The following is a 13,093-nucleotide window of genomic DNA, read 5'->3' as shown; positions in this document are numbered from 1 at the left end:
GGCTGCTTGGTCTGCCTGTAGGCATGGTTGGGTCACACTGTCTCTATCTTCACTAGACTTGTAGGAGCATGGCATACATTTCCATGTTGTCCTGACACTGTATGTCCTAATTCCTAAGGATAACTCATTTTTCATTACATCAAGACTGAAAATATCTGTTCACTTTAGATTGGATAAATCCTAATGAATGGTTTCAATTGGCTATAATAACCATCAGCAGATCCAATGTTTTCTGTTCTCCCAGATTATAATTTAAGATTATCTAAGTAAGATAATTTAAGTGGCACCTCATCTAAAGCAGAAGAGTGCTGGACTCTGAGAGATAGGAAAAAGAACTGTGGAGAAAGATTTGCAATGGAAGCCTGTGGTGGATTCCTCATCCAGGGAATGAGGTTGTGCAGTGGCTGCTGCAGGAGACTCAGGCCTTGCTTCTCCGCTGAGGTTCCCTGTTTGCTGCTGAACGTTAACCCTGACTTCTGTGCTGGTCAGTTCTGCAGTAGCTGAGAGTGAGCCAGATTTCCCCCCCCCCCTCCCTCCACCCCAAAATGTAGAGTCTTTTGTTTGGACTAAAAATCACAAGTTCAAGTGGCTCATATTTGAATAGCGAGATGAATTAAAACCAGCTGGTCCTGGGATGGCTGAAATGAGTCAGGTTCCTTCAGCATTTGTATTCATGGCTGAAAGCAGGCTTTTGGAGAGTCCTCTGAATGCAGGTCTGTTGCATGGCAGAAGGTAGGATGTCTGGAGTAACAGCTGGTGGTTTGTAGCAGTTACCTATTTGCTGCTGAGACATTGCTGTCGTTTACTTGTATCACTTTCCTCTGATTGTCTATCCATATCTGCTGCTTTCCCATTAACAATAAAGGTCTCAAGGAATCAGAGAGCAGATGAGGTTGAGGTGCCATAGCTGGCATGTCACCTTAGGGAGACACGAACCTTACCCTGGGAGCTTGGAGTCAGACGGTGTGATTGCAGGAAAGCCTGTTTCCTACCAAACTCCAGGCTGAACATGAATTTACCTTTAGAAGTATGCTAACCCCCAGAATTAAATACAGCTCTGCTCACCTCACATCGTTTTCTAATGGTATCTGATTCATGTCAGCATCAGTCTTTGGGGAGAGCTTTAACCTGGGTGAGGAATGTGGTGCCCTAATGGAGCACTTACCAGTGAGACAGGTTGAAGCCCAGGAGCTGCTCTGGCCTCTGAGAGCGATGCAGGCAACGAGGGTGTGTATTTTTGGAGTGCTGACAGCAGCGGGCCCTGAATTGAGTTCCCATGGCAGATGATTTGTCTCTGCACTGAAGGCATTGATGCTGCTGCACCACGGTCAGAAATCCAGACCAGTATGTCCATAGAGCAGAGGGAATGGCTTTAAGCTGAAAGAAGAGATTTAGGTTAGATCTTAGGCAGAAGTTCTTCCCTGTGGGGGTGCTGAGGCGCTGGCACAGACTTTTCCCAGAGAAGCTGTGGCTGCCCCATCCCTGGCAGTGTTCAAGGCCAGGTTGGACACAGGGGCTTTGAGCAACCTGCTCTAGTGGAAGGTGTCCCTGCCCATGGCAGGGGTTGGAACTGGGTGAACTTTAAGGTCCCTTCCAAACCAAACCATTCTGGGATTCTTTTCCCTAATGCTGCTCTTCTAATGAACCTACCACCTCCTTAGCTCCCTGCCATCGCTGGATCTTCCTCCAGAGCTGTCTATACTATTGAGTCACTGTAGATCCCAAATCCAGATGCCCTCTGGTATTGCCAGGGGCTGGATATGTTAGCTCACAGCTTTGAAAGTGGGCTTATGCTGCTGGGAATGGTTATACTTAGTACAGACTATGAACCACTGGTCTGGAGGGGTTAGGAGCTGGATTTTGATATCCTTGCTCACGTTCAATAGTATGAAATGATTTTGGGGGGTGGAGGTTATGCTGTAGTGTAGAGAGAGACAAGAGTGGGATTGATGGAAGAACTGCCCTGACTTAATATTGGCAATTCTCCCTTTGGTCTTTCCTGTAATATTTTGACATTTTGGATCAGTTTTAGCCCATTAGGAGATGTCTGAAAGGGGACACTGAGTTTGCATTCAAGGCAGTCAGTATTGTGATACCATGATTAGGGCAGAACAGGAACTTGTGTGTCTGTATATAATTACGAAGCAGTATGAAGCGTGCAGTGCAGAAAAGGCTATTCCCAAAACAACTGTATTACTTATATCTCATGGATTTCATGCCTTTGATATTGCTTTGGCTATCTCTTATTATGGGTTTCCTTCAGCAATCGGGTTGGATGTTCAGTTTTGACAAGCAGCCAGACGTTTTCAGTTCTCTCTGAGGTCACTGAGAGTTGGTCTGGTTATCTCAGTGGAGATCTCATGACTCTGGGTCTTCTCAGGAGATTTCTTAGTCTTCAGCTTTTCACTTGGCCAGTTGGCAACGTTAACAGCTGCCTTTGTTTCACTAGTTCTGGACCTAGACCAAATGTAGAAACAGAGGCGTGTGTGCTGCAAAAGACTGTAATTGTAGTGTAAGATCCATAGAGTGAGAAAAGGATTGTAGTTTGCTGGGTTTATCTCATAACATTAAGCACTTTTCTAAGAGTTGCAACTGCAAAAGATGCGTGGAAGTGAGAAAAGGCTCTTTCCAACCCTAACTGTTCTATGATTCTATGATCTATTAAGAAAGAAGAAGTGGGACAGGTTGTTCATAGTCTGCTAGTTAAAATATGTGTGTAAAGCAAAGAAAAAACCCCACACCCAGACCCACTTGAGAGCTTGTCCTAATATAAAATCGGTTGTCAAGAGATATTAAAAGCAAATGAAGAGCATAATCACCAGCTGATTGTTACGATGTAAGAAGATCACTATTTCTACTGTGCACTGGTGGCTTTATCAATTGGAGTAATCACACAGTAATATATTGATTTGAAAAGCAGAAAGTCAAAACACAGGCTGAAAGTAGAGCTTTATGTATCCATTTCTTTTCTTTTTTAATGGTAAGCAGGACAAAAGAGGAAAAAAAAGCTTTAAACACCAGTGAAATTTTCAGCAATATAGTGTTTTAGACCTGAGAGTTGAAGATGGGGGTTAGAGGAGGCTTCACTACATGAACTTCTTTAAACAGCATCATAAAGGTTCAAACTTAAACAGGGGACACTTAGGTTGGATGTAAGGCAGAAGCTCTTCCCTGTGAGGGTGCTGAGGCACTGGCACAAGGTGTCCAGAGAAGCTGTGGCTGCCCCATCCCTGGCAGTGTTCAAGGCCAGGTTGGACACAGGGGCTTGGAGCAACCTGCTCTAGTGGAAGGTGTCCCTGCCCGTGGCAGGGGGTTGGGACTGGGTGAGCTTTAAGGTCCCTTCAACCCAAACCAGTCTGGGATTCTATGTGTGTAAGGTTTTGATCAGGTTCTTTTGCTGCCTTGCTTTTCTGGAGAAGTGTATTATGGAATCTTTGTGACCACCAAAACCTGAAAAATATTCCCAATTCCTGGCTTGGGTGAAAGTTTTCAGTGGAAACCAGGTTTTCAGCAAGAAAAAAAAGCAGATTTAGCTATGGGAATAGTTTCATAAATATATGTCACTTTTGCCAAATTGTTCTATTAAAACCAGACAAACCAAAAATCACCCAAATCAGGTAGATCTTGAAATGTAACAATTCAAGAAGGCTTATACTTCAAAACTGCCTCTTTAAAACACTTCAGAATTGAAATAAAGCAATCCCTTCAGATCACGTTAATGTTTAGTTTCAACCTAAATTAAGTAACTACAGTTTTGTACTTTGCTGAACTTTTGGAAAGATGTTTGGATTGGGTAGATCCAAACCAATACTCTCCAGCTTTTAGAGACTGCCACAAAGTCAAAATCAACTGTTTACATAGTTCAGCATCTGAATATGAGTCTGGTCTTAAGGCCAACACAAGTCCTTTATCTGACATAAGGTGATGGAAGTCCCCTGTGCTTTTTCTGCCACAACAGACACTATTTTCCATAACATCTTCCCTGTTGCCAGCAGGCAGAGCTATGAAGGTGAATGCCATCTCTTCCAGCTTATTGTGAATGTCCCCACATTATTTCATTAGATTAATTAATCTTTATCTAGCTCCATGGTTCTGATGTGTTTTCTCATACTCCCAAGTATTTCTCCTTCAAGGTGATGAGTGTTTGTGATGCCCAAAGTACTCATGTTATACGTGTATATTTGTGCTCTCCCTGTAGCTATATTCCTTAGCTGGGTACCAGCCAGTATAGACTTGAATTTGCAGTTTGCCATTGAGGTCAGGATTGATTTGTAGAGATGATTGTTACTGAAGCAGTTACCACCCTTATAGGATAGCAAATTCATCAACCCTTATTCAAGTATCTGCCGTGGTGCTTGGAGGGGTCTGCTGAGGCCCTTTGGAGGCAGTGAGATTCCCCAGGGACCAATTGCAGCTACTTGCAATTTCTGCCTTACTTGTCTTGCCAGTAAATGTCATGAAGACTTTTTTATGAAACAAGTTTAATTAATTCACTTGAATTTAATGGCCACGTTGCAATAGGCTGTCACCCCTTTACAGCGTTAGGTTTTGAATGTACACAGCCCTGTTCAAAGATGAGAGCTGGCTTTGCTAGATCAAGTTGTCATTACGTTTAACTAGGTCTTTAATTATAAGCAGATGGATGAATTATTTTAATCGCTGCTATATATCTTAACAGTAGTTTGTACATTGACACGAAGTTGAGAACATCAAACAGACATGAACTGCTAGAGCAGGAAAGCTGCCAACCTCTAAGGGAAGCAGTTGATCAGAACCTGTCATCTTAAAAGGCTCCAAGAATGCAAAACAAACATTTAGGATTAGTATTCTAAATATGGCTTATCAGCCCTGCTCTCTTCCTTGATAATTCATCTATATCATTAATTTTAATACTTTGCTCTGCATATCTCAGACTCGGTAATTAGAGAGCTCCAGGTATTCGCTTCTTCCTGCCTTTGAAATACTTTGCTTTGAGGCTCTTCAGTAAGAAGATACAATTATTACAAGGCTATTTGATGCGCAGTACAAAAGAGTTTTCACATAGAACTGTCCCTTTGTGTGTAACAATTGACTGGAGCTCGTCCTGGCACCTACCGAGGTTCCTGCTTTTCTGATCAGCCTGATGGAAACCAAGGAAAGGGCTTCCAGGCTGGGATTGTGTTGATCTCAAAAAGAAGAGACCGAGGATAAAAGCTGGCTCTGCACAAGCATTTTGCTGCCTACTGGTCTTTCATTTAAATCCAGAGGGAAGCAATGGCTGGAGTGCTGGTAAAGCTTTTGCATACCATGTGTCATGAAAAGCGTGCTTGTGCTGGGTCCTGTGCTGAGAGCACCCAGTGCTGGAGAAGACACCAGGAAGCCTGAGCTTCCATACCGTGAATACAGGAGAATATCCCTCTTCCAGTTGGGAAGAGGCTTAGACCCTTTTTCCCCTCATTCTCCACCTCTTTTCTGCTTCTCAGTGTGGTGCTGCGCTCTGCCAGTCCCTACATCTGGGCTGTGGGGTTAAGGAGTGAAGATGGGAACAGTGCTAAGCTGGACACATGCATTTCTGTCCCTCGTGCCACACACCAGTGCAAGTTAACAGTGGGACTTAATGATCTTAAAGGTCTTTTCCAACCCATTTGATTCTATGATCTGAGTTTGTGGGTCAGCAGCTGCCTGATGCTGGATTTCTGCATCTCCCTTCTTGCTGCAAGGGAAGAATTAGGAAGGGGGTTCAGGAAGGCTCGGCACTGTCACCTTGTGTGTAAAGCCTCCAAAGGGAGTAGAATTAAACTGACACCGAGCGATATGGTTAGAAACACCCAGGGTGATTTTGTCTGTTTGATGTCTGATTACACAGCACTTACTTTCTGATTATGGTGTTGATTTGAATGAGATTATTGTGCTCTTGATCAAATGCAAGTGCTGTGATAAAACCACTGCATTTGTTTGTTTTCTTGCCAAGTAGTGATGATGTATTAAGTAGGATTATATTATCTTTTGAGAATGTTTTGCATTTATCAGCTGTGGTCTAACTATGGCCTTTATTGTTTAGAACAGGGAACAGGTATCTGTGGAGATCAGTTAAGCTGCAGTATTCCAGTTTCTCTTGATTAGGAATTATCTCACCCTGCTAAAGAAAAGCAGTATTTTATACTTTAAGTAAAGCAAGTTTATATGTAAAAAAGTCCTCAACTGTAATACACTTCACTCAGAAATCTTTCTCTCCAGCCAGAGCTAAAATGACCCTTGCTACAGGAGTGCCATAGAGTTATTTTCAAAACCAGATCTTTTTCACCACACTTTCCCTCTAGAAATTTAGGAAGTTTCAAAAACGTTAGTACTCTTTAAATACCCTGTAACAGATTTCATCTGGGGTACTGGGTGAATCTGTGAAAGTCAGGTCCAAAGGCTGCCCAGGGTAGTGCTGGAGTCACCATCCTGGAAGTGTTCACACACCACGTAGATGAGGCCCTCAGTGCCATGGGTTAGTGGTGGCCTTGGCAGTGCTGGGGAATGGTTGGACTTGATGATCTTAAAGGTCTTTTCTGTCCTAGCTGATTCTATGATTCCAAGGGCATTCCGGGGACTATAAACACCTTTTGGGTCTGCTGGTCACGCTCTCAGTGCTTAACTTCCCTGTCTGGATAAGCTTATGAGGTGAGCAGGTGGTACAAGTTTTGCAGGTGGGAGCCATAATTATATCTGAGATGGGCAAAATGCTCTTTTTACTTCATTTTCTTGTTGTTTCCAAACTTCTGCGATGGCAACGATGGCGATAGTGGTGTTTAGAAGGTACCAAGAGTGATGCTCTGTTGTACACTGAAAACAGCAGCAGCAGATCCAGGCAGAGGCAGCCGGGTGAGAGGAGGGGTGGAACACCCAAGCAGAATGACCACTATGAACCTAGCAAGTGTCACGTTAGTTATCTAAAACCTCATCTCTCTAATGGATAGTTTTAAAGAGCCCAGAGCCCAGCATGCAGGAACTTGCATCTTTGACAACGAGCTCTTGAAAACTGAGAGCTGCTTGCCACCTGGACACTTGCCTTCCCAAAGGATATTGCAGATGCTTTCTCTCATCCCTTTTTTTTCTGTTCTTGTAGTTTGTCCACACTCAAAAGCACAACAGGCTCAGACCTCCTTGCTTAATACTGACACAGATGTCAGTTAGCTAGTGGATATCTGAATAGGAGAGGAGAGCTTGATGTGCTTTTTACCTGCTGCCTCCCAGAAACGAGCAGGAGAGAGGAGCAGAAACTGGGATTTCCATTCAGGGCTACATTGCAGTGTTTACGCACAGGATCGAAGACTAACCCAGGTTGGAAGCAGGCTCTGCATGTCCTCAGGTCCACCTCTGTACTCAGAGGAGGGCCACTTTCACAGTTAGATCTCTTTATCCTGAGTCAAAGTTTATATACCTTTAAATCTCATGTTTTACATCTATAAAAGGAAGGCAATAAAAAGGTCAGGAAAGAAACCTTTGATCTGGGAATGATGAAATATTCTTGATCAAAGTAGAATATTGTTGACATTCTTAAATCGAGACACTTCATTAGAATCTGTTTGACAATAAAATGCATCTGCCTGTGATACCGTGGCCTCTTATCGGAGTTGCAGTGCCAGCTGCTGATGCTTTGCTTTTCCCAGTGCACCATGCTTCCCAAGTTGTACTTCTGATGATGTTCCTTCTTCTCCTCATGTCTTGCAGTCATAGCTATACTATTTTCCTACAATTAAATATGTGCGTTGCCAATCTCTAGCATTACTTTGATCTTTGGTCTTTCATGGCTCATCTAAAATGGCACAGGAGCTCCACAGTCTCCTTCCTGCATGTGTATTTGCAATGCTGGGGAATCAAGGAGTTGCCCTTTGCCAAAAGACAGGATTATTGTTCTAGATAGACTTTTCTGTTCAAAGCCAGGGGCTTTCATAAGCCATTCTTACATCTTCTGCTAGATAATTGTGGCAGATGGAGAGTGTGTCGAGGAGTTAGCCCTTTGTCTTTGGTGAGAAGGTGGATGTTTAAGTGCACATTGTACCCTCAATGATCTCCAACAACAGGGAGTGCCTGGGTCAAACAGCTTCTGCCAGGGAGAAGTATGGAAACAGATGAGGTGCAGAGATTTTCCATGTCAGATTTGGAAGCTGGTTTCATCTGTGATGTTATTGATGGCACTGGTAAAAAAGAGATTGCCTGTTTTCACAGGCATTTATACTTGCCGTGATGAAGAAACACTTGCTGGAATAACCCAGAGGAAAAAAGGAAAGCTCTGTCTTTTTACAATGCTTCTTGTATGGTGGTCAGTGCTTTTTAGAGCCCCAAAGGACAGGCTCTGCATTAGCTCACCTATGGAGCAGCATGTGAGTTTACACCTCCAGGCCTTGGTGTGCCTGTTGGATGGTGATGGTTTCCTTATGTTGTCTGTCCTGTTTTTCATTTAGCCATTCCTGGACCTGGCCAGGTTTGCACACTGACAAGATGCATTAGGGCAGCCGGACAAAGGAGCTCCTCCTGTGATCCAGGCCAAAAAAAGAAAGTCAAATAAAACCTCCATTCATGGGATGAAGGACGATGAAAGGCAGAGAGGAAAGATGACACAAAGCTGACAGCCGTGGCACACGTCTCCTCTCTTAGCCAGGAAAGCTGACAAGTAGATTGCTCAGGACAGGCACTTACAGGTTACCCTGTCAGCTACTTGAATGCCTTGTCTTTTATCTGCCACCCTCGTAGGAAAGAACAGAGAGAGCTTGTGCCCATCTGATGAGCTGGTTCATACTGGCACATCATCAGCTTTAGCAACACATGAACACAATGTAGCCCAAAAGCTGCACTTGGGTTGCTGAAATCTTTCCCTTCTCTTTTCTTGTCTACATACATGCATGAAGACACGTACCTGCCCGAGCAGCTGTATGCCCTTGAAAAGTCCTATTCAGAGAAATAAAATTCTCCTGCCTGTCAGAATTGGTCTTTTTTTTTGTCGTGTAAAGCCTCACTCCATTAGTGTCTGTATAACAGTGTGATTTTGTTTGTGTAGGGTAACTCCTGCAACGTACAGAGCTCATTCAGGCTGGGTGAGATCTCAGTACTTTCGCTTTGCGTCTGTCTCCACTGAAGAGGAGGACAGCGAGGACTGCGACGTCTTTCTCCCAACATTTGCTTTGAGTTTCATGTCAAAGAGGGAATTTGTTTGTGTCTAAGCTCAAAATGAGGGAGAAAGACTTGAATCTTCCTCTTGCTTATAGGTGGTGCAGCAGCACAGGGGCAGGGGGAGGTGTGTGATCTCCTCATAAAATGCATCTGAGAGAAAACCGACAATGCACCTAAACAGAACTTGCCAAACAACACGAATTCCAGCATTTCCTATCTTCATTGTTTGATGTTACCATCTCAAATGTTGACTTAAGATGGGATATATGTTGGCCATGACATAGGTACCCTAAAATTCAATTTCAAACTGTAATAATTGGCTTCTTTTGTAACTCAGCCACATTGAAGTTTCCTCAGAAAGAACATTACTTCCTTTGCACGATTTCAAGTTATTTCTGACCATGACCACGACAGAGTTATTTGACCTGGCAGCACGCTCTCTGTCCTTGTTTACAGCAGTGCCTTAATGATCTCTCTGAAAAAAGCAGCCTGAGATCAATATAAAACTTGGAAATCATCAGCCTTAACAGTTGTAGCTGTTTCAGTCATACTCTTTCCTAAACAAGGATGTGCCAGGTAACGTTACTTACTGTTACCTTTATTTTTAAAGGCTTATTCTATTTCCTATTAATGTCAGCAGTGAAGATACCACTGCTTAAAATGAAAGCAAGTAGAGTTTTAGCACTTTGCTCAAGAGAAGACCTTAAGTACATGTTATTTTGGGTAGGGGCAGCATTCAAGGATGCATGAGCCCCAAGTGTTTTGCCTGAGTGCCATCTAGTAAGGTAGACGAAGACTGTGACTGTAGGTGTTAGGTTAAAGTCCTGTCTAGAACTTCATGTAAATCAGGATTTTTAGCTGTATGACTAGAACTAAGGTAGATCCCTATTGACTGTCAGGATTCTACAGATGTTAGTAAAAATAAATGCTAAGTAATGAGTCTTTCAGCAAATGTAATAACGTCTTTAACACATCATCTCTCCCTCCTTTGCTTCTCCAGAACTGCATAGTCAGTGTTTATGGAAGACTAAACATGCTGTGTGGTACAAGAGCTTAAAGATTAATTAGTAAACAATTATGATAGACTTTGAAGAGGAGAAAGGTTGAGTGTGATTATGATAGAGATACATTTGTGGGCCATGGGCCATCCAGAGTATTGCCAGCAATTAAAGATATGTTCTTTACCGCTTCAGTAGCTCTCTTCTAATTAGCTATAAATGTATATATCTGTGGTATCATCAAGCAATTTTCTTGAGCATGCAGGTTTTGTTGTTATAGATTATGTGAGGTGATTGCATGCAGTGTTATTTTTGTGGTTGCTTATTAGATGAATTTAACTGCCTACGTTCTCAATCGCTATAAATCAGTGTCACTCCAGGCCAGGGAGCTGTGCTGATTCACACCAGGGAATGCTGCGTTCAGTGGGATTTGCTGGATGTTGGGATCTTCTATTGTCAGTCAGTGGAGTGTGGTCAGGCCAAGAGGCTGTGGAAAGGAAAAGGTATGTATTTTCCTTGGGGTCTCAATACTATGTGCTGAGTGTCAATCATACTGATGAGGAATAACAGTCATTTACTGATTAAAATAGTCAAAAGCAGAATAGATAGTCTGCACCTCAGGAAATCTTGGTTTCAGCTCTATCCCTTTCATTGCCCTGCTTGAGGAGCTTATTCACAGCCCAAGATTTGTCTTCAGAGTGCTTTAGCTGCTCAGGAATCCTGATAAACAGTTGTGCTGCCTGAGGAAAACAACGTATGGACACAACAAGGTACAACACAGAAAGTGAAGTTGTATCAGGCACAGGAACACACCTCTGGGAAGCCTGGCTTTACTGGTTGAGGTCTCTGGGGTAGGTGCAACCTGTTCGAGGAGAGAAGAGCAAGATCCATTTATTGAAGCAATTTAGCAGGAAAAATGTGAATCCTTGCCAAGGGGCAAGAATGTAGATGACCTTGGCTGCAGTAAGAGTATATTGTTCCCATTCAAGAGAGAACAGAAACAAGGAGCTGTGCTCACTCCAATGTCAGGAAAAAAATGTTTGTGTTCAGTACATTGGAGAAATGTCCAGAAATAGCTCACCTTAGTGAAAATATTACTTCTGGAACATTACCAAGGTCAGCAAGACCCTGACTTATCAATTCTGGTAATGTTCACATAAATTCAAGCTGTCAAATACTAACTTGTCCAACCAAGATACTATAAAAGACTTTTATCTGTGTCTCCCTTCTCTGTATTTCTTTCCTTTTTTGCACACTTCCATCCTTCTCCCATTGCGATTTAGAGGCTCAGCCTATGGCAAGGCAGGAATTCAAGGGTTCAGATTGTAAATGAGGCAGAAAAGGTAAATTCTGCAATGTCTTAAATAATACACAGTTCCCAAAATGTCCTCTGAGTGCAGGCATGTCTGTGAGCAGGACACCAGTGTCTTGACAAGGAAATGTTGGACAGCCCACTGCTGTAGTTATTGTTCTGGTGAGTAACAGTAAGGGTTGAAGGCTCAGCATATGAGATGTAATTCTCTGTTAGGGTTTGGTTCTGCAAAGGGCTGAACAGCTTGGCTCTGAATTAGCAAAGCAAGTTAATGCTTGTTTAAAGTGAGGCACACGATGTGTGTAACCTGTGTGGGTAAAGGAAACTCTTCACGGGCTCAAAGAAATCGAATTTGAATCATAAGCTCAATGAAAGTGAATTGAAATTGAAAATGGCCAAGGTGCTGCAGCTCCTGTGTGTGCTGTTGGGCAATCTGGATGTTGTTCTGCACTAGAGCACCCTCAAGACTGCTCTGAATTATGTTAGTGATGATGCTGTCTAAGCACATTGGCATGGGTTTAGGTCTATGGACCATGACTCCTTGGTCTCAGTGCCAGCCCCACCACCTCAGGAGTCTTCAGCTCCCCATTTGCAAAGAGACGGAGCAGGCACTTTGCTGCAGGAGAGAAACTGTCCCAGTTTAAAGTTCCCTTTAAAAGTATAGTGCACAAATGCAACACTTTCTGTTCTTTTCTTAAACATTCATGATTCGTCCTTTATAGAAGAGACAATAAACAACTTGCACTTTTCTTTCTTTGTTTCCCTCTGCCTGTTTCTTACTGCTTTAGAACAATAACTACATATATCAGAAGGACTGATAAGCAATGAGAAGCCCGGGGGTACTGGTGACATTTCACAGGATGAAGTTAAGAGATAGCTGACCTAATGTGACAAGTGTCTTTTTTCAAGTCTTTGCTAATAGCAGTAACCACTTAGACTCCTTAGGTGTGTGTCAAATGCCATGGGCAGTCAACTGAATCATGTCAAAAGGCTGCCTCTCATGACTAAATAGTCTCATATCAGCACAAAGCCCTGTAAATCCACCAGGTGGACTTTAATCATTTTGCTTTCAATGGATTTGGGGTAGCAAGAAGTGGCTGAGGGGCTAATATTTCACCCCCTGTGCCTGTGAGGTTTGTGTTACCGCTCCCTGATGCTGACTGTCCTTTTAGCTGCACGGCGTGCTTTGGTTTTCCATTGTTGGTCCTTTGAGGTCCTGAGCTGATAACAAAGCTGGGGGAATTTTCTGTTCATTCTCACAGGGCTTTAGGCAATCTCGACCAATACTGATTTTTGAAGCACTTTGTAGTTGAAATCCTGTTTGGATGAGTCTGGGGGGAAAGGTTTCAAGCACAGGGCTGGGATTTACCATAGACTATAGCTGGGATCCTGTATCTGCGCTCATGTATTGACCTTGCAGTGACAGAGCACTTAGTGGCTGGCGCTAATGAATTTACACTTGTGTATCAAGCAGGGATGTTAAGCACGAGAAGTAAACTTTAAGGCAGTTTGTGCCTGAATATGATGCTAAAGTATTGTCCTTCTATTTTCTGTGCTCAGATTTAGTCAGACAATCCTAAACCAGGCTTCCGTTTTTCTTGGTGCTTTACAAACGCATACCTGGAAAATCCAGAGAGATTCCATTCTA

This window comes from Strigops habroptila, chromosome 6, assembly GCF_004027225.2.
Source record: "Strigops habroptila isolate Jane chromosome 6, bStrHab1.2.pri, whole genome shotgun sequence".
NCBI classification, from domain to species: domain Eukaryota; kingdom Metazoa; phylum Chordata; class Aves; order Psittaciformes; family Psittacidae; genus Strigops; species Strigops habroptila.
This window is presented reverse-complemented; position numbering follows the sequence as displayed.